We start from the raw sequence: 17,802 nt of genomic DNA, 5'->3' as shown, positions 1-17,802 counted from the left end.
GAAATTCCATATATAGTTAGTTGCACTAACTATATATCGCGGACCCGCAATCCACTGCTAATGATGTCACATATTACATCATTCATGACATGGTCAGTGACATCACTGATGACATCACTGATGACATCTCAAATGACATCACTGATGACATCACTGATGACATCTCAAATGACATCACTGATGACATCACTGACATCTCATTTGACATTACTGATTACATCACTGATGATATCATTTATGTGATAATACATCTTCAGACTCTAATATAACCTTTGATACACTCAGTGTAAACAGGCACTCACAGACTGTCACACATTCATGGAGTTACTCACACACCTATTCAGTCATGCAAAGAATCAATCACATCTCCATTTCCTTAACTATACAGTTATACACACCTTACTTATTCAAACATATACTAACACATATTTACTCTCTTATACAATCCTTGATACAAGTTCACAATGATTCATACAGCCACTCTCACATTCACTGACTCTTATGTTCAGTTATTTATATATGTCAACTCTCACATGGAGTGTGTTTTACATATGTACTTACTTTGACATGTAGAACTGAGATATCCATTCACTCACCAATATACTCATGCACACAGTCAACTGTCCATACAGCTGTTTCTACATGCACTTTTGAACCCATACACCTAGGGAATCAACCGCTCACACATCTATGCACAGAGTTATACACCTCCCAGCCACCCACACACACACTCAGTCTCCCATACAAATACTTGGGCAACCATTCAATAACCCATATAGTTACTGATATAGCTACTGATTTAAACATGCAGCAGTTTACAGAAGAACATAAATATTGATTGCCAAATTAAGACACTTTAATCACTAACCCATGCACTCAGTGAGACACATTTAATCATTCTCTCATACAGTCAGTCATGCACCTACTAAATCCTTCATCCAGACACTTATACATCCACTCATTCTTCAATATGTAAGACATATTTTAACTTTACAGAAACATACAGTCACTGGGTGTTGTCATCAGTGATGTCATCAGTGATGTCATTTGAGATGTCATCAGTGATGTCATCAGTGATGTCACTGACCATGTCATGAATGATGTAATATGTGACATCATTAGCAGTGGATTGCGGGTCCGCGATATATAGTTAGTGCAACTAACTATATATGGAATTTCAATGGTTTTGTGCAAATAAAATAAGGTTTTTTAAATGCAAATTCCTAACTATATATGGTCTATAACCTATGGTTTTTTCTGTGAATTTCATTGGTTTTTTAAAAGCTAATATCTATAGCTGTAAAATATATTCTTTATTAAGTGACGTATCACGTAGCCCGTGAGACGCCTCATGATGCATCGCATAACCGTGACGTATCGTCTCTGCAGCGCAAACCAAACCCAAAACGTAAGCGCGCCAGAACACGCTTAAAGATATATATATATTTTTTTAACCTTAATTAGACAAAATCCACACGTGCACATATCACAAACGTTCAAAAAACACAATATGTCGGACTCCCGTTACGCTGCCGGTTAGCTGCCCGGTTAACGTACCAGGAAGCACCTTTACCGCGAAAAATCGCAAATTTTTTTTTTTCACCCCCCAGGGAACTTTAATAGCCCCCTCATCAATCCTAGGGGTTCAGGAGGGGTCTGCCTTACCCCTTTCATTCATTTACACCTTTTTTTTTCCACCTCTTGTCTCTCGATCCCACAGAGAGACAAGATGGCGGCCGCTCCAGACTGTTTACAATGATAACAGCCAATCAGCTTCTCCTCAGACTCCCGTTACACTGCCGATTAGCTTCCCGGTAGCTGCCCGGTTAGCTGCCCAGTTCGCGTACCAAGACGCGTCTCTACGGCGAAAAAATCGGATTTTTTTGTTTGGTTTTTTTTTGGCCCCACGTGGCTTTATAATATCCCCCTCATCAATCCTAGGGGGTCAGAAGGGGTCTACCTTGCCCTCTTTCCTTCATTTCCCCCTTTGTTTTGGCCTCCTCTTGTCTCTCGATCCTACCGAGAGACAAGATGGCGGCCGCTCCGGACTGTTTACAATATTGACAGCCAATCAGCTACTCCTCAGACTCCCGTTACACTGCCGGTTAGCTTCCCGGTTAGCTGCCCGGTTAGCTGCCCGGTTCGCGTACCAAGACGCGTCTCTACGGCGAAAAAATCTGATTTTTTTTTTTTTTTTTGGGTTACACTGCCGGTTAGCTTCCCGGTTAGCTGCCCGGTTAGCTGCCCGGTTCGCGTACCAAGACGCGTCTCTACGGTGAAAAAATCGGATTTTTTTTTTTTTTTTGGGGGTTACACTGCCGGTTAGCTTCCCGGTTAGCTGCCCGGTTAGCTGCCCGGTTCGCGAACCAAGACGCGTCTCTACGACGAAAAAATCGGAATTTATTATTTTTTTTTTTTGGGTTACACTGACGGTTAGCTTCCCGGTTAGCTGCCCGGTTAGCTGCCCGGTTCGCGAACCAAGACGCGTCTCTACGGCGAAAAAATCGGATTTTTTTTTTTTTTTTTTGGGCCCGGCGTGGCTCTATAATATCCCCCTCATCAATCCTAGGGGGTCAGAAGGGGTCTACCTTGCCCCCTTTCCTTCATTTCCCCCTTTGTTTTGGCCTCCTCTTGTCTCTCGATCCTACCGAGAGACAAGATGGCGGCTGCTCCGGACTGTTTAGAATGTTGACAGACACCGGAGAGCCAATCAGCTTCGCTTCGCAAAGTTCCGATACGCGAAAAGTTTGCGAACCGGAGCGCTGCCCGGAGCGCTGTTACAGATATATATCTTGTTTTAAACGTTAATTTCTCAAAATCCACTGAAGCACATATATTGAGACCTAGCAAAGGCACATCGGGCTAACAGTCCCTACAATTTTGCCAAGTTTCGTGCAAATCCATTTAGCCGTTCGAGCTAAAAGTGAGTCCAACCGCCCTATGGAAAACTCAATGCAAAAAACGCGTTTTGGGACCCCCCTTTTTTCTCAGCCCCCCCTTGACGAAACCCCACCAAATTTTCAGGGGCTGCTCAGAAACAAAATGTGCCATTTTCCTGAAAGCCGATTCCGTCCACAAACGCCAAAGTTATTAGGCATAGAATTTTCAAAAGTTCCATAGAGAAAAAATCCTAACTATATATACCTACTGGCTATCGCCAGTAGGTAATATATATATATATCTTGCTCGTCCACCCAGCACCTCAGGGCCTAGTGACCCATGAGGAAGGGAACTATCCCACACTCCTTATAGACAACAGCAGGAGAAGAATTAGGTGGGAGCACATGGTCACAAATAAGGACAAACTCCCACTGCTTTATGCAGAGATTACTCCAATCCTGGAAAATGTTGGGGACCTTGATAGTGTGGCAAACAAAATAGATATAAGGAGTAAACTGTTTGATGCCCATAAAGAACTCATAAAAGTGGCGGCACCCCACTTTACACGTAAAGTACAAAAGCCAAGAGAGAGGCCCCGAGGCAAAACACAATGGTATAATATAGCCTGTAGACGGGCCAAAACAGAACTCCTTGGAGTAATTAAGGAGGGCATAGGAGGGGAGCGTCTTAAGCAATGTAGACAAGCCTATAAGAAGCTTCTTGCACAGGCCAAAATAGAATGGGAGGAAAATCAGTGGGAAGAGCTCACAAAGGCCCTAGCAGTACAAGATCAACGCCTGTTCTGGAGAATGGTGAATGGGGGATCAGGGAGTCTACATTCGGCAGTGGAGCCTAACATAGCTCCTGGAGTGTGGCAGGCCCACTTCCAGTCGCTATATAGCGCTGAGTCCGGAGAACTTCCTGTGCTAATTGAACCAGTGAGACAGGGCTTGCAGGCGGACCAAATAACATTGAGCGAGGTCACGGCTGCTATTTCAGGTCTGGCTTCGGGGAAGGCGCCTGGGCTGGACGGGCTACCGGGAGACCTGTACAAGCAGGAGTCCACCGTCTGGGCGCCCTACCTCGCAGCCCTTTTTAATGGTGTCCTCGGTGGGATGGAAATCCCCAGTACTTGGCTGGGGGCTGAGGTGGTCCCGATTTTCAAAAAAGGATCCCCCCTGCTCCCAGCCAACTACAGACCGATTAGCCTGATAGATGTAGCACAGAAGCTGTTCGGCAGGGTTCTCCTGAACAGGCTTCAGGAATGGATTGAGGAGGTGGGCGCCCTCAGTCCATATCAGGCAGGTTTTAGGAAAGGGGTATCGACTGTGGATCAGGTCTTTAGACTGAATTTGATCTACTGGAGGACAGTGAGGTTCGAGGGCGGTAGTCTGTACACGATTTTCGTGGACCTAAGAGCCGCCTTCGACCTCGTGCCCAGGGGAAAACTCTGGGTCATCTTAGCAGGGATGGGCGTTCCACCAGACATCTTATTGACCCTGCAGAGGCTGCATCATAATAATTATGCCCAGGTGAGGTGTGGGAGGTCGGGGGAGCTGACTGATAGATTCCCCGTGGGCAGAGGGGTAAGACAGGGTTGTGTGCTGGCGCCGACCCTGTTTTGCCTCTTCGTCAACGGGGTAATCGCTCATCTAAACGCCACCGACTATACAGATGCCCCCAAATTGAATGGCAACAGTGTGCCCGCAATAATGTTTGCGGACGACACACTGTTGGTATCCAAAACACCCAGGGGCATTCAGAAGATACTTGATGCCTTTGTGGCCTTCTGTCAGGACAAAGGGCTGGAAATCAATGCCACAAAAACCAAATATATGGTATTGAACCCAAGCCCCAAACAGCGCCCGAACCCCCTACTGGGAGCAGCGCGACTGGAAAGAGTAGCCACGTTCGAATATCTCGGCGTGACACTCAACGAAAATATGACCTGGGAGAGCCATCAAACTAGGGCTAACCTTAAACTGGTACAAATTACCGGGGGTATTTCCCGGATGATGACCGGTTCGACCTATCGCCCATTGGGGGCCCTAATTCAGATATATAAGGCACAGGCAAGGGGGGCGATTTTGTACGGGGCTGAATTGTGGGGCCACATTCCATGTCGGAACTTGTCTTACACAGAAAATAGGTTTTTAAGACAAATTACCGCACTTCCCCCTAGCACCCCGCTTCTCCCCCTGAGGCTTGATCTAGGGCTACGGCCACTTGCCGACGAGATAAGTCTAAGACCCATTGCCTTCTGGCGCAGGCTATGGAGCAGCGACGATCTCGCCGATTACAGGGCGGAACTGGTCGAATTATTAAAACATCCTAAGGCGCTCAGTATTCCCTGGGTCCAAAATATCCAGTCAGTTTGCACAGATGTGGGGCTCCCTGAATTGTGGACCGAACCAGCAAATACAGCACCAAGAATCTCTAAGAGAGCATTGGCGAATCTGTACCACGAACACAAAAGGGTAAGGGCTATAGCTACCCAGACAGAGGGGTCCCTTTCCTCCATATTCCTGCAAACCAAGGATCTCTATACATTTGAGAAAGCTCTTGATCCCGTATATCCAATATTCACTAGAAAGTTATTTCTCCAGTGGAGATACGGCACATTGCCTTTACGGTCCTTTTCTAGTACCTGGTCACAAGTCCCTTCTACCAAGTTTTGTCCTCTTTGCGTTGACAAAGAGGAAAATGATTTGCATGTGATCTTTTTCTGCCCAGCATACAAGGCAGCCAGAAAGTACTGGCTGCTGCCCTTGATTAAGAATTTGGGTGGCAGGGAATATGCACCGATGTACAGGATTTTAAAATGCGATGTTTCCGGCCCAATTGTTTTTGCACTTTCCAAATTCTTTACGAATGTCTGGCATACGCGTAGTCGTCTTTTAAAAAATGCTGGGTAGACTGTAGAATCGCTCACCTTTTAATAATTACTTGTATTGTCTGGTTTTGATTTTAATATCATGCACTGATGTTTTAATGACTGTGACTGAATTTATGTGATTTTACTGCATGTGTATCTTTTATGACCAAATGGTCGAAATAAAGATTGAAAAATGAAATGAAATATATCTTGCTCCTTTTCGCCAAAGGCGGGGCACTGCGTGGTCGGGTGCAATAACGCGGTGGCGTACCGCGATATAAATCCAAGCTCCGTACTCTCCCTTTCTCCGTTCAGGAAAATAAAAGCACTCACGAGGGTTCTGTGGCTCAGCAGCAGTTTATTCAAGACAAACGCGTTTCGGATTTACATCCTTCGTCAGTGTCGTGTTCTCGAAACAAACCAGCAGCGGCCATTTTTTTATATCAAAACATTACATGTCACGTGCAAATTATTGTGTTTTGTGTCAACTCTAACGAAAGCAAAATCTTGCCGTGGATCGGCAATGCAGCCTTCTACTACAAAAGGCTGCTTACTCCGCTTACCCTCAAACAATCACGCCGTGTATCGGCATAAGCGACATGAAAAAAATGTTAAAAATGAATGCATACAGGATCTGTTGTCAATAAATGATTTAACAACCTTGGAAATTCTAGAAAACTTGCGTAATGAGGAAGACTCAACTCAAACAGACACTGAAGAAACCTTGAGTCAGAGAATAATAGCGGTAGGAACAGACCAAGATGCACCAACGAGCGGTTTAAAATCTCCATCTCAATTTTTTCCAATCATGCCGCATGATGCTATTGATACTTTCACAGAAACGGTCACAAAGGACCTGCTCAAACTAAGGATGACATCCAAGTCGACAAAAAACTACAAAAATGGAAATCTCAACATGGATCAAAGAAAAGCACTAGAAACCTTGAAAGAAGATAAAAACATCATCTACAAACCCTCAGATAAGGGTGGAAATATAGTTTTACTGACAAGAAAGTACTATGAACAAGAAGCATATAGACAATTGAGGAACTCAGACTGTTATGAGATCTGTACACAAGTAACTTACCAAGAGAGTATTCTAAAATTTCATGCCCTGATTAAAAAATGGCATGACAAACAGATGTTGGATGGTGACGAATATCTGTTTCTGAGTACCCCTGAGCCCACGTTACCAACTTTCTACCATCTACCCAAGATTCACAAAAACGAAAGGGAGCCACCGGGTAGACCCATAGTGTCCTCATTGGGTAGCCTTACGGAAAATCTTTCAAAATTCCTCGACCACTTTCTGTTTGATGCTGTGGTAAAATTAAAGTCTTATGTACGAGATATCACGGACTTTATCTGTCACATTGAACAAATCAAATGGCAATCATCTTACTGTATGGTAGTACTCGACATTACGAGCTTATATACATGTATCAATCATGCATTGGGGTTGAGAGCCGTTAAATCCTTCCTAGATAAGAAATCCATGAGATTTGCCACCCATAACTCTATGTTATTGGAATTAATAGAATTCTGTTTAAATAACAACATATTCACCTTTAATGGGGACCTGTTCAGACAAACATCTGGGACCGCGATGGGCACCTGCTTCGCCCCCAGCTACGCGAACCTTTTCGTAAGCTGGTGGGAGGAGCAGGTGGCCTGGTCCAGGGTGAACTCAGAATGGACTAATAAAACTGTGGCATGGTACAGATACATTGATGATCTGTTTTTAATCTGGGATGGTACGACAGCTGAAGCTGAGGATTATATAAGAACTCTTAACACCAATAGTGTGAATCTCCAATTTTCAGGAGAAATCAGCACGACCTCAGTTAATTACCTAGATTTAAAACTAGTAGTGAAGGATGGAAAGATTAACACTTCCCTGTATAGGAAACCCACTGCTGGCAACAGCATTCTGCACGCGGACAGTGGACACCCTCAAAGACTAAAAGACAGTATCCCCTATGGGGAGTTTTTGAGGTTAAAGAGGAACTGTTCGGAGGAACAGGACTTTAAGGAAGCCATGAGAGGAAGTATAGAAAGATTTCAGGCAAGAGGGTACCAGACCACATTGCTAGAAAAAACATGCAAAAAAGTTGAAAGTCTCGATCGTAAAGATTTGTTGATGAAAAAAGAAAAAAAGGATAAAAACACAGGGAAGTTTAGAATGATCACCCCCTTCTCTAATGAGTCCAATACTATTCGGAATATTCTGAGAAAAAACTGGTATAAATTGAAAACGGATGCCGTTATAGCTACAGATATTCCCAGCCACCCACTGATAACCTTTAGAAAGGCTCGTTCCCTTAGAGATAATCTGGTCTCCAGCCATCTAGAAAGACAAATACCTAAAACTCAAAATACCCTCAAAGAAATGAAAGGTTTTTTCCCTTGTGGAAAATGCACGGCATGCGTAGCAAGCAAAAGAATGAGATCGTACAAAATAGAGGGCATGAAACAGAACAAACAGATTAACAAATTCATGACCTGCCAAACTAACTTTGCTGTCTATTGTCTTGTGTGCCCCTGCGGACTTAAATACGTGGGCAGCACTATTAACATGGTGAAGTTGAGAGTATTAGAGCACATGCGTGCTGTTAAAAATAAGGATTTTAGCTATCCAGTAGCACGTCATTTCTCAGTAAAACATAATAGCAATAGGGATCTGTTGCAATATTATTGTTTAGACTGCCTTCCAACAAACATCAGAGGTGGGGACCGTTTGCTCAAACTGAGGAGACTAGAATCACGATACATCATCGATCTGGGGACCAAAATTCCTGGGGGACTGAACGGGGGGAAGAATTGGCTGTACATTTGAACAAATGATGAACTGTGATCCTGGAAAATGATGTACTGTCCTATGTAACACTGTATGCATTCATTTTTAACACTTTTTTCATGTCGCTTATGCCGATACCCGGCGTGATTGTTTGAGGGTAAGCGGAGTAAGCAGCCTTTTGTAGTAGAAGGCTGCATTGCCGATCCACGGCAAGATTTTGCTTTCGTTAGAGTTGACACAAAACACAATAATTGTTATTAAGTGGTAATGCAAACCTACTTTTGGTGTATAACTCGAAAACGCTAGACAGTATTTTCTGTTCCAAGATGGCGCCCATGTAAAATAAACATAGGTTTCAGGCCTTATATAGTTAGGAATTAGGATTTAAAAAACCTTTGAAATTCACTGAAAAAAACATAGGTATCAGGCCCTATATAGTTAGGAATTAGCATTTAAAAAACCTTTAAAAGTCACTCAAAAAACTATAAGTTTTTTAGGGGTGTTATAGTTAGCTGGACATTTCACTCATACAAAACCATTGAAATTGCTCCTATACAGTTAGTTGTACTAACTATATTTCGCGCACCCGCAATCCACTGCTGATGATGTCACATATTACATCATTCATGACATGGTCAGTGACATCACTGATGACATCTCAAATGACATCACTGATGATATCATCCAGTGAATGTGGTTTGCTTCGTTATTTAAATATTCATTATATATATAGCAATTTGCATTGAAGAATGAGTGGATATATACAAATAAATATTTGGATGGAGGATTTAGTAGCAGTGTAATTGACTGTTTACTTGACCAATTTATAGTGTCTCACTAAATATAGTGGATAGTGACTAAACTGTTTGAATATCAGTATCACTTTGTCAGTTGTTGTGTACACTGGTTCTCCAGTTGGTTACTAGCTATATAAAAGTCTATATTAGTTAACTGAGTATTTGTATGGAAGAGTGAATGTGTGTGTGGCTCGGTGGGGGATGTGTGACTGCCCAAAGATGTGTGAATAGTTGATTCACTAGATATAGGAAGTTAAAACTACATGTTCTAACAGTTGTTTGGGTGAGTGAATATCTTTATGGGTGTGGTGATGAGCAAATATATTTCTCAATGGTACATGTCCAACAAACTAGAAAAATAAAAGGCAATGTATGTGTCAGTTGTTGTATATAAATAAGTATACATAAGACTCAATGATTGTGTGAGTGACTGTATGGATAACTTTATACTTGTAATAATGATTTTATAATTCACTAAGTATGACTTACTATCTAAATGAATAGATGAAGTTGTGTTTTTATAAGTGTGAAGCTAAGTAAATATGTAAGTATGATCCATTGTTTGCATAAGTGAGTAGGATGACTTCATATGTGAATAGGATGTGTGCTGGTGTGTAATGTCACTTTAGGTGTGTTAGTATTTTTGATAGTGTTCTATTGTTCATTGACAGCATGTATGAGTGTATCTACAGGTGAGTGATTAGATGTGTGTATACATCTATGAATCACTGAGTGGGTTTTTAGATACTTGTATTGCTGTAACAATGGATTCAAATATAATACTCTGTATTTTACAAAGAGTGATGAAAGATTTTACTAGTGTATGAAAAGGTGTATGTGATTGTCACGTGGATGATGTCATCAGTGATGTCATCAGTGATGTTATTTGAGATGTCATCAGTGATGTCACTGACCATGTCATGAATGATGTAATATGTGACATCATCAGCAGTGGATTGCTGGTGTGCAAAATATAGTTAGAACAACTAACTATATAGGAGCAATTTCAATAGTTTTGTATGAGTGAAATGTCCAGCTAACTACAACACCCCTAAAACTTATAGTTTTTTGAGTGAATTTTAAAGGTTTTTTAAATGCTAATTCCTAACTATATAGTGCCTGAAACCTATGGTTTTTTCAGTGAATTTCAAGAGTTTTTTAAATGCTAATTCCTAACTATATAAGGTCTGAAACCTATGGTTTTATCAGTGAATTTGCAAGGTTTTTAAATGCTGATTCCCAACTATATAAGGCCTGAAACCTATGTTTTTTTCAGTGAGTTTCAAAGTTTTTTTTAATGCTAATTCCTAACTATATAAGACCTGGAAGACCACCAGGATTCTCCAGTATGCGCCAGGGGACTGCATTGCAGGGAGGTGTAATGAAGCCACGCCCCTTTTTACACCTCTCTGCAACGCAGCCCCCGTGCAAGTTTGAAGGGGGGGAACTAATTCCCCTTGCATACTGGGGGCCCCTGGGGGCCAACTAGCCCACCTGAAACCTCCAGTATGCGCCGGGGGGCTGCATTGCACAGGTGTAATGAGGCTATGCCCCTTGTTACACCTCTCTGCAACGCAGCCCCCTGGCGCGTTTCGCAGAGAGGGAAATAATTCCCCTTGCATACTGGGGGTGCCTGGGGGCCAACTAGCCCACCATGAGCCTCCAGTACGCACCAGGGGGCTGCATTGCAGAGAGGTGTAATGAGGGCACACCCTTTTTTACACCTCTTTGCAACGCAGCTCTGGTGCATGTTTGAAGAGGGGGAACTAATTCCCCTTGCATACTGGGGGTCCCTGGAGGCCAACTAGCCCACCTGGAACCTCCAGCATGTGCCAGAGGGCTTCATTGCACAGAGGTGTAATGAGGGTATTCCCCGTTTTACACCTCTCTGCAACGCAGGCCACTGGCGCGTTTGCAGAGGGGGGCTAATTCCCCTTGCATACTGGGGGTCCCTGGGTCATATCTGCCCAAACGCCGATATTCCGAATGATTGAAAATGACTTTTCTTGAGAAACATTTGGATTTGGATTATCATGTCCTATACTTTGGAATTTTTGAAAGACTGACTTTGAGGATGCTATAAATTACTCAAGTCTGCCCGCATTGTGTGGGTAAAATTGATTCCAAGTCACTTTGAATAAGAATGTACTTACGTCTCGTCTAACATTTTGAAGAAATATCTAGTTATATGACAACAGGATACCCACATAACTTGAAGGAAATAAGAACGCCCTGAAGAAGTTCTGTTGTACAGAACAAAACGCGTCGGCTGGCTGTGGTACATAAACTTAAGGGAAATAAAAGCATTTGAATATATACCAAGATTCAGCGCTTCAATAAGGACTCTAAGTAATATGATTTGATTGGACTTATTGTGCAAGTGGTGCTGTGCCAAACCTTGGAATATTCTCCACTACTATCTACTACTTACTCTCTACTACTCCACTACTCTCTAATACTCACTCTCTACTACTCATTCTCTACTACTCTACTACTCTCTCCTACTCTCTCTCTACTACTCTCTACTACTCACTCTACTGCTCACTCTCTACTACTCTACTATTCTCTCTCTCTGCTACTCACTCTCTACTGCTCTCTACTACTCACTCTCTACTACTCTCTACTACTCACTCTTTACTACTCACTCTCTGCTACTCTCTCTACTGCTCTCTACTACTCACTCTCTACTCTCTATTACTCACTCGCTACTCTCTACCTCTCTACCTCTCTCTACTTCTCTCTGCTAGTCTCTATCTCTCTACCTCTCCCTCCCTACCTCTACCTCTACCTCTCTACCTCTACACCTCTACCTCTCTACCTCTCTCTACACACACACATATACACATTACCTACTGGCGGTCGCCAGTAGGTATATATAGTTAGGATTTTTTCTCTATGGAACTTTTGAAAATTCTATGTCTAATAACTTTGGCGTTTGTGGACGGAATCGGCTGAATTTTCAGGAAAATGGCACATTTTGTTTCTGATCAGCCCCTGAAAATTTGGGGGGGTTTCGTCAAGGGGGGGCCGAGAAAAAAGGGGGGTCCCAAACGCGTTTTTCCCATTCATTTTTCCATAGGGCGTTTGGCCTCACTTTTAGCTCGAACGGCTGAATGGATTTACACGAAACTTGGCAAAATTGTAGGGACTGTTAGCCCGATGTGCCTTTGCTGGGTCTCAATATATGTGGTCCAGTATATTTTGAGAAATTAACGTTTTAAAAAACAGATATATCTGTGACAGCGTCCCGGATAGCGCACCAGTTTGCGTACTTTTCGCGTAACGGAGCTTTGCGAAGCGAAGCTGATTGGTTCTCCGGTGTCTGTCAACATTCTAAACAGTCCGTAGCGGCCGCCATCTTGTCTCTCGGTAGGATCGAGAGACAAGAGGAGGCCAAAACGAAGAGGCAAATGCCCATAAGGGGGCATAGTAGATCCTCCCTGACCCCCTAGGTTTGATGTGGAGGCTTTAAAAGGGCCCCGCCGGCCAAAAAAAAAAAAAAAAAATGTTTTTTTCGTGGGGTGCGCCCGGTACGCATACCGGAAAGCGGTCTGGGGAGCGTACTATAAGGAAACAAGAATGATTGACTTTTAACTTATTGTATGTTTATTGATTGTTCGTTTTGTTGTTTTTTTTTTTATTTTTTATTTACGTAGCAACATGTAGGTACCAATGCAGAGTCTACAAATTAATAAACGCCGTCTCCTTTGTAGATATCTTGCCTGTTGTTAAAGAAGTTATTGTGGTATATGGAATTCATACCATAGTCTGTCAGTAAAGCCGAAACAAAATGGAGGCAGAAGATGATAAAGAGATGTTAAATACACATTGGAGATTATATAGTGGAAGAAAGGAAGTAACTATGAACAAAGTTAGTATGTAACACCAAAAAGTTGCACAGTATATTTAAAGTCTGACTTCACATTATAATCAATCTGCTACTAGTTTACAATATACATATAAAAATGAATAATGTGTCAAACAATTTTTGAATTAAGAAATAAAAATTTATTATTCTGATTGTTTCTCAAAATTTAAAAGAAATTCTAAAAAATCATGATCATTTTTTTCTTCATTTTCTAGTAGAAAATCTACTGCATCCACACATTGCAGAAGTTCATTGTTTATTGAATCGCCGTAGAAATCATGGTCATCTTCCGTCTCTTTTTGTGTTTTTGCTTCAATTTTCAAGTTTTTTTCTTGTTGTCCTTCCATTTTGTATTCTGAAAAATGAATTTTTAAAAAATATATCAGTACAGATAGGGCACTGTTGGGTTTCAGTACAGACAGGCAGTTTGGTTATTTAAATTGTGATTTTTTCGTTGGGCAGTGTATGGTATTAAATTGGAAGTAGAAATATGAAGATAATTATCAAATAAACTCTTAGTCAATTCTGAATTATACTAGACAAGTCTAACTCCATCCTTAACTCAGGGCCGGCGCTAGGTATGGGCAGCGTGGGCTGCCGCTCAGGGTCTCGCACTCAGCCCACCAGCATGGGGCTACGCACTGGTGATGTGTCCTTTTGTTTTCCTGGAGATCTATCACAAAGAAAGGTGTCGCCTGCAATTAAGGTCCATTGGAGGGGGCCCCCTCCTTGGGCCTCTCATGGATGGTGTCAGGAGGCATAGGGGAGGGAGAAGGAGACGCTCCCTCAATTGCAAGGAGACCATTCACAGACACTGTGGGGGGCCCATTGTCCAGCATTTTGGCGCACCCACAGTTTTAACTTTTAGACCACTATCAATTCTCACACCTATGAAGGTGTGAGAAATGCGTGTGGAGTAAAAGTTAAAACTGTCCGGGCGTCAAAATGCTGGACAATGGGGCCCCCACAGTGTCTGTGAATGTTCACCTTGCAAGGGGCCACTTATGTAAATTGGAGGGAGCCTCGCGCACGTTCCCTTTTAGCCCAGGGCCTCGCAAATCCTAGGACTGGCCCTGCCATAACTAAAACAGAGAAGTCTATTTTATTCTATAGTATTACAGAGTGATAGAATATAACTGTCAGAAATTTTTCTAATTAGCTTTTAGTACAGAACATACTTCAGTTTTAAAAATAATATCTTACCTTTTAAATATAACTTGAAGTTATCAGTTGATTTTTAGTGGTTATGCACTTCACGAAGTAGTAGTCAAAATGGCTGTGTTTCTCTCTCTTTGTTTATATATATTCAGGTACATAACCAATCAAATGTCATGATATAATAGTAGAAATTGAAAGTAACATTTTAATTGGTGGTCAATTCCAACACTTCCGATATGTTTTGTGAACTATAGTTTATGCTCTATTTCGTTCCCTTGCCATAACAAAATAAAAGTCTTGGGTTATTTATGGAATGGAATACTTTTTGTTTCTTCCAATTTTTAAAAGAAAAGAGGAGGGGGGGGGGGGGCAGCGTTCAAAGCACATCAGCGTGCATAAATACGAAAATGTTTTTACCTACCACGTACTTGACATTTTACAGCTTTTCATATTTGCTATTAAAAAACCATTGAAATTCACTGAAAAAACCATAGGTTATAGACCATATATAGTTAGGGATTAGCATTTAAAAAACCTTGAAAATTCACTGAAAAAAACATTGGTTATAGACCATATATAGTTAGGGATTAGCATTTACAAAACCTTATTTTACTCGCACAAAACCAAAGAAATTCGCATATATAGTTAGTTGCAATAACTATATATCGCGCACCCGCAATCCACTGCTGATGATGTCACATATTACATCATTCATGACATGGTCAGTGACATCACTGATGACATCACTGATGACATCTCAAATGACATCACTGATGACAACATCCAGTGACTGTATGTTTCTTTAAAGTTAAAATATGTCTTACATATTGAAGAATGAGTGGATGTATAAGTGTCTGGATGAAGGATTTAGTAGGTGCATGACTGACTGTATGAGTGAGTGAGTGATTAAATGTGTCTCACTGAGTGCATGGGTTAGTGACTAAACTGTCTTAATTTGTGCATCATTATGTCTGTTGTTCTGTAAACTGCTGCATGTGTCAATCAGTAGCTATATGAGTAACTATATGGGTTATTGATTGGTTGCCCAAGTATTTGTATGGGAGACTGAGTGTGTGTGTGGGTGGCTGGGAGGTGTATGATTCTGTGCATAGATGTGTGAGCAGTTGATTCACTAGATGTATGGGTTCAAAAGTGCATGTGGAAACAGCTGTATGGGCGGTTGACTGTGTGCATGAGTGTATTGGTGAGTGAATGGATATCTCAGTGCTACATGTCAGAGTAAGTACATATGTAAAACACAGTACAAGTGAGAGTTGACATATATAAATAACTGTGCATAAGAGCCAGTGCATGTGTGAGTGGCTGTATGGATCATTGTGAACTTGTATCAGGGATTGTATAAGAGAGTAAATATGTGTTAGTATATGTTTGAATAAGTAAGGTGTGTATAACTGTATAGTTGAGGAAATGGAGGTGTGATTGATTCTTTGCATGACTGACTAGGTGTGTGAGTAACTCCATGGATGAGTGACAGTCTGTGAGTGTCTGTTTACACTGAGTGTATCTAAGGTTATATTAGAGTCTGAAGAGGTTCATCGTATTATCACATGAATGATGTCATCAGTGATGTGCTCAGTAATGTCAAATGAGATGTCATCAGTGATGTCATCAGTGATGTCATTTGAGATGTCATCAGTGATGTCATCAGTGATGTCACTGACCATGTCATGAATTATGTAATATGTGACATCATCAGCAGTGGATTGCGGGTGCGCGATATATAGTTATTGCAACTAACTATATATGCGAATTTCTATGGTTTTGTGCGAGTAAAATAAGGTATTGTAAATGCTAATCCCTAACTATATATGGTCTATAACCAATGTTTTTTTCAGTGAATTTTCAAGGTTTTTTAAATGCTAATCCTTAACTATATATGGTCTATAACCTATGGTTTTTTCAGTGAATATATATATATATGCATATATATGCATATGCATTTATATATGTATGTGTATATATATATATATATATATATATATATATTCACTGAAAAAACCATAGGTTATAGACCAAATATAGTTAGGAATTAGCATTTACAAAACCTTATTTTACTCACACAAAACCATTGAAATTCGCATATATAGTTAGTTGCACTAACTATATATCGCGCACCCGCAATCCACTGCTGATCATGTCAAATATTACATCATTCATGACATGGTCAGTGACATCACTGATGACATCTCAAAGGACATCACTGATGACATCTCAAATGACATCACTGATGACATCACTGATGACATCTCAAATGACATCACTGATGACATCTCATTTGACATTACTGATCACATCACTGATGACATCATTCATGTGATTATACGATGAACCTCTTCAGACTCTAATATAACCTTAGATACACTCAGTGTAAACAGACACTCACAGACTGTCACTCATCCATGGAGTTACTCACACACCTAGTCAGTCATGCAAAGAATCAATCACACCTCCATTTCCTCAACTATACAGTTATACACACCTTACTTATTCAAACATATACTAACACATATTTACTCTCTTATACAATCCCTGATACAAGTTCACAATGATCCATACAGCCACTCACACATTCACTGGCTCTTATGCACAGTTATTTATATATGTCAACTCTCACATGTACTGTGTTTTACATATGTACTTACTTTGACATGTAGCACTGAGATATCCATTCACTCACCAATACACTCATGCACACAGTCAACCGCCCATACAGCTGTTTCCACATGCACTTTTGAACCCATACATCTAGTGAATCAACTGCTCACACATCAATGCACAGAGTCACACACCTCCCAGCCACCCACACACACACTCAGTCTCCCATACAAATACTTGGGCAACCAATCAATAACCCACATAGTTACTCATATAGCTACTGATCAACACATGCAGCAGTTTACAGAACAACAGACATAATGATGCACAAAATAAGACAGTTTAGTCACTAACCCATGCACTCAGTGAGACACATTTAATCACTCACTCATACAGTCAGTCATGCACCTACTAAATCCTTCATCCAGACACTTATACATCCACTCATTCTTCAATATGTAAGACATATTTTAACTTTACAGAAACATACAGTCACTGGATGTTGTCATCAGTGATGTCATCAGTGATGTAATTTGAGATGTCATCAGTGATGTCACTGACCATGTCATGAATGATGTAATATGTGACATGATCAGCAGTGGATTGCGGGTGCGCGATATATAGTTAGTGCAACTAACTATATATGCGAATTTCAATGGTTTTGTGTGAGTAAAATAAGGTTTTGTAAATGCTAATTCCTAACTATATATGGTCTATAACCTATGGTTTTTTCAGCGAATTTTCAAGGTTTTGTAAATGCTAATTCCTAACTATATATGGTCTATAACCTATGGTTTTTTCAGTGAATTTC

Source organism: Lissotriton vulgaris, chromosome 1_1 (assembly GCF_964263255.1).
Source record: "Lissotriton vulgaris chromosome 1_1, aLisVul1.2, whole genome shotgun sequence".
NCBI lineage: Eukaryota > Metazoa > Chordata > Amphibia > Caudata > Salamandridae > Lissotriton > Lissotriton vulgaris.
The sequence above is the reverse complement of the archived record's forward strand: the minus strand, read 5'-3'. Positions refer to the sequence as shown.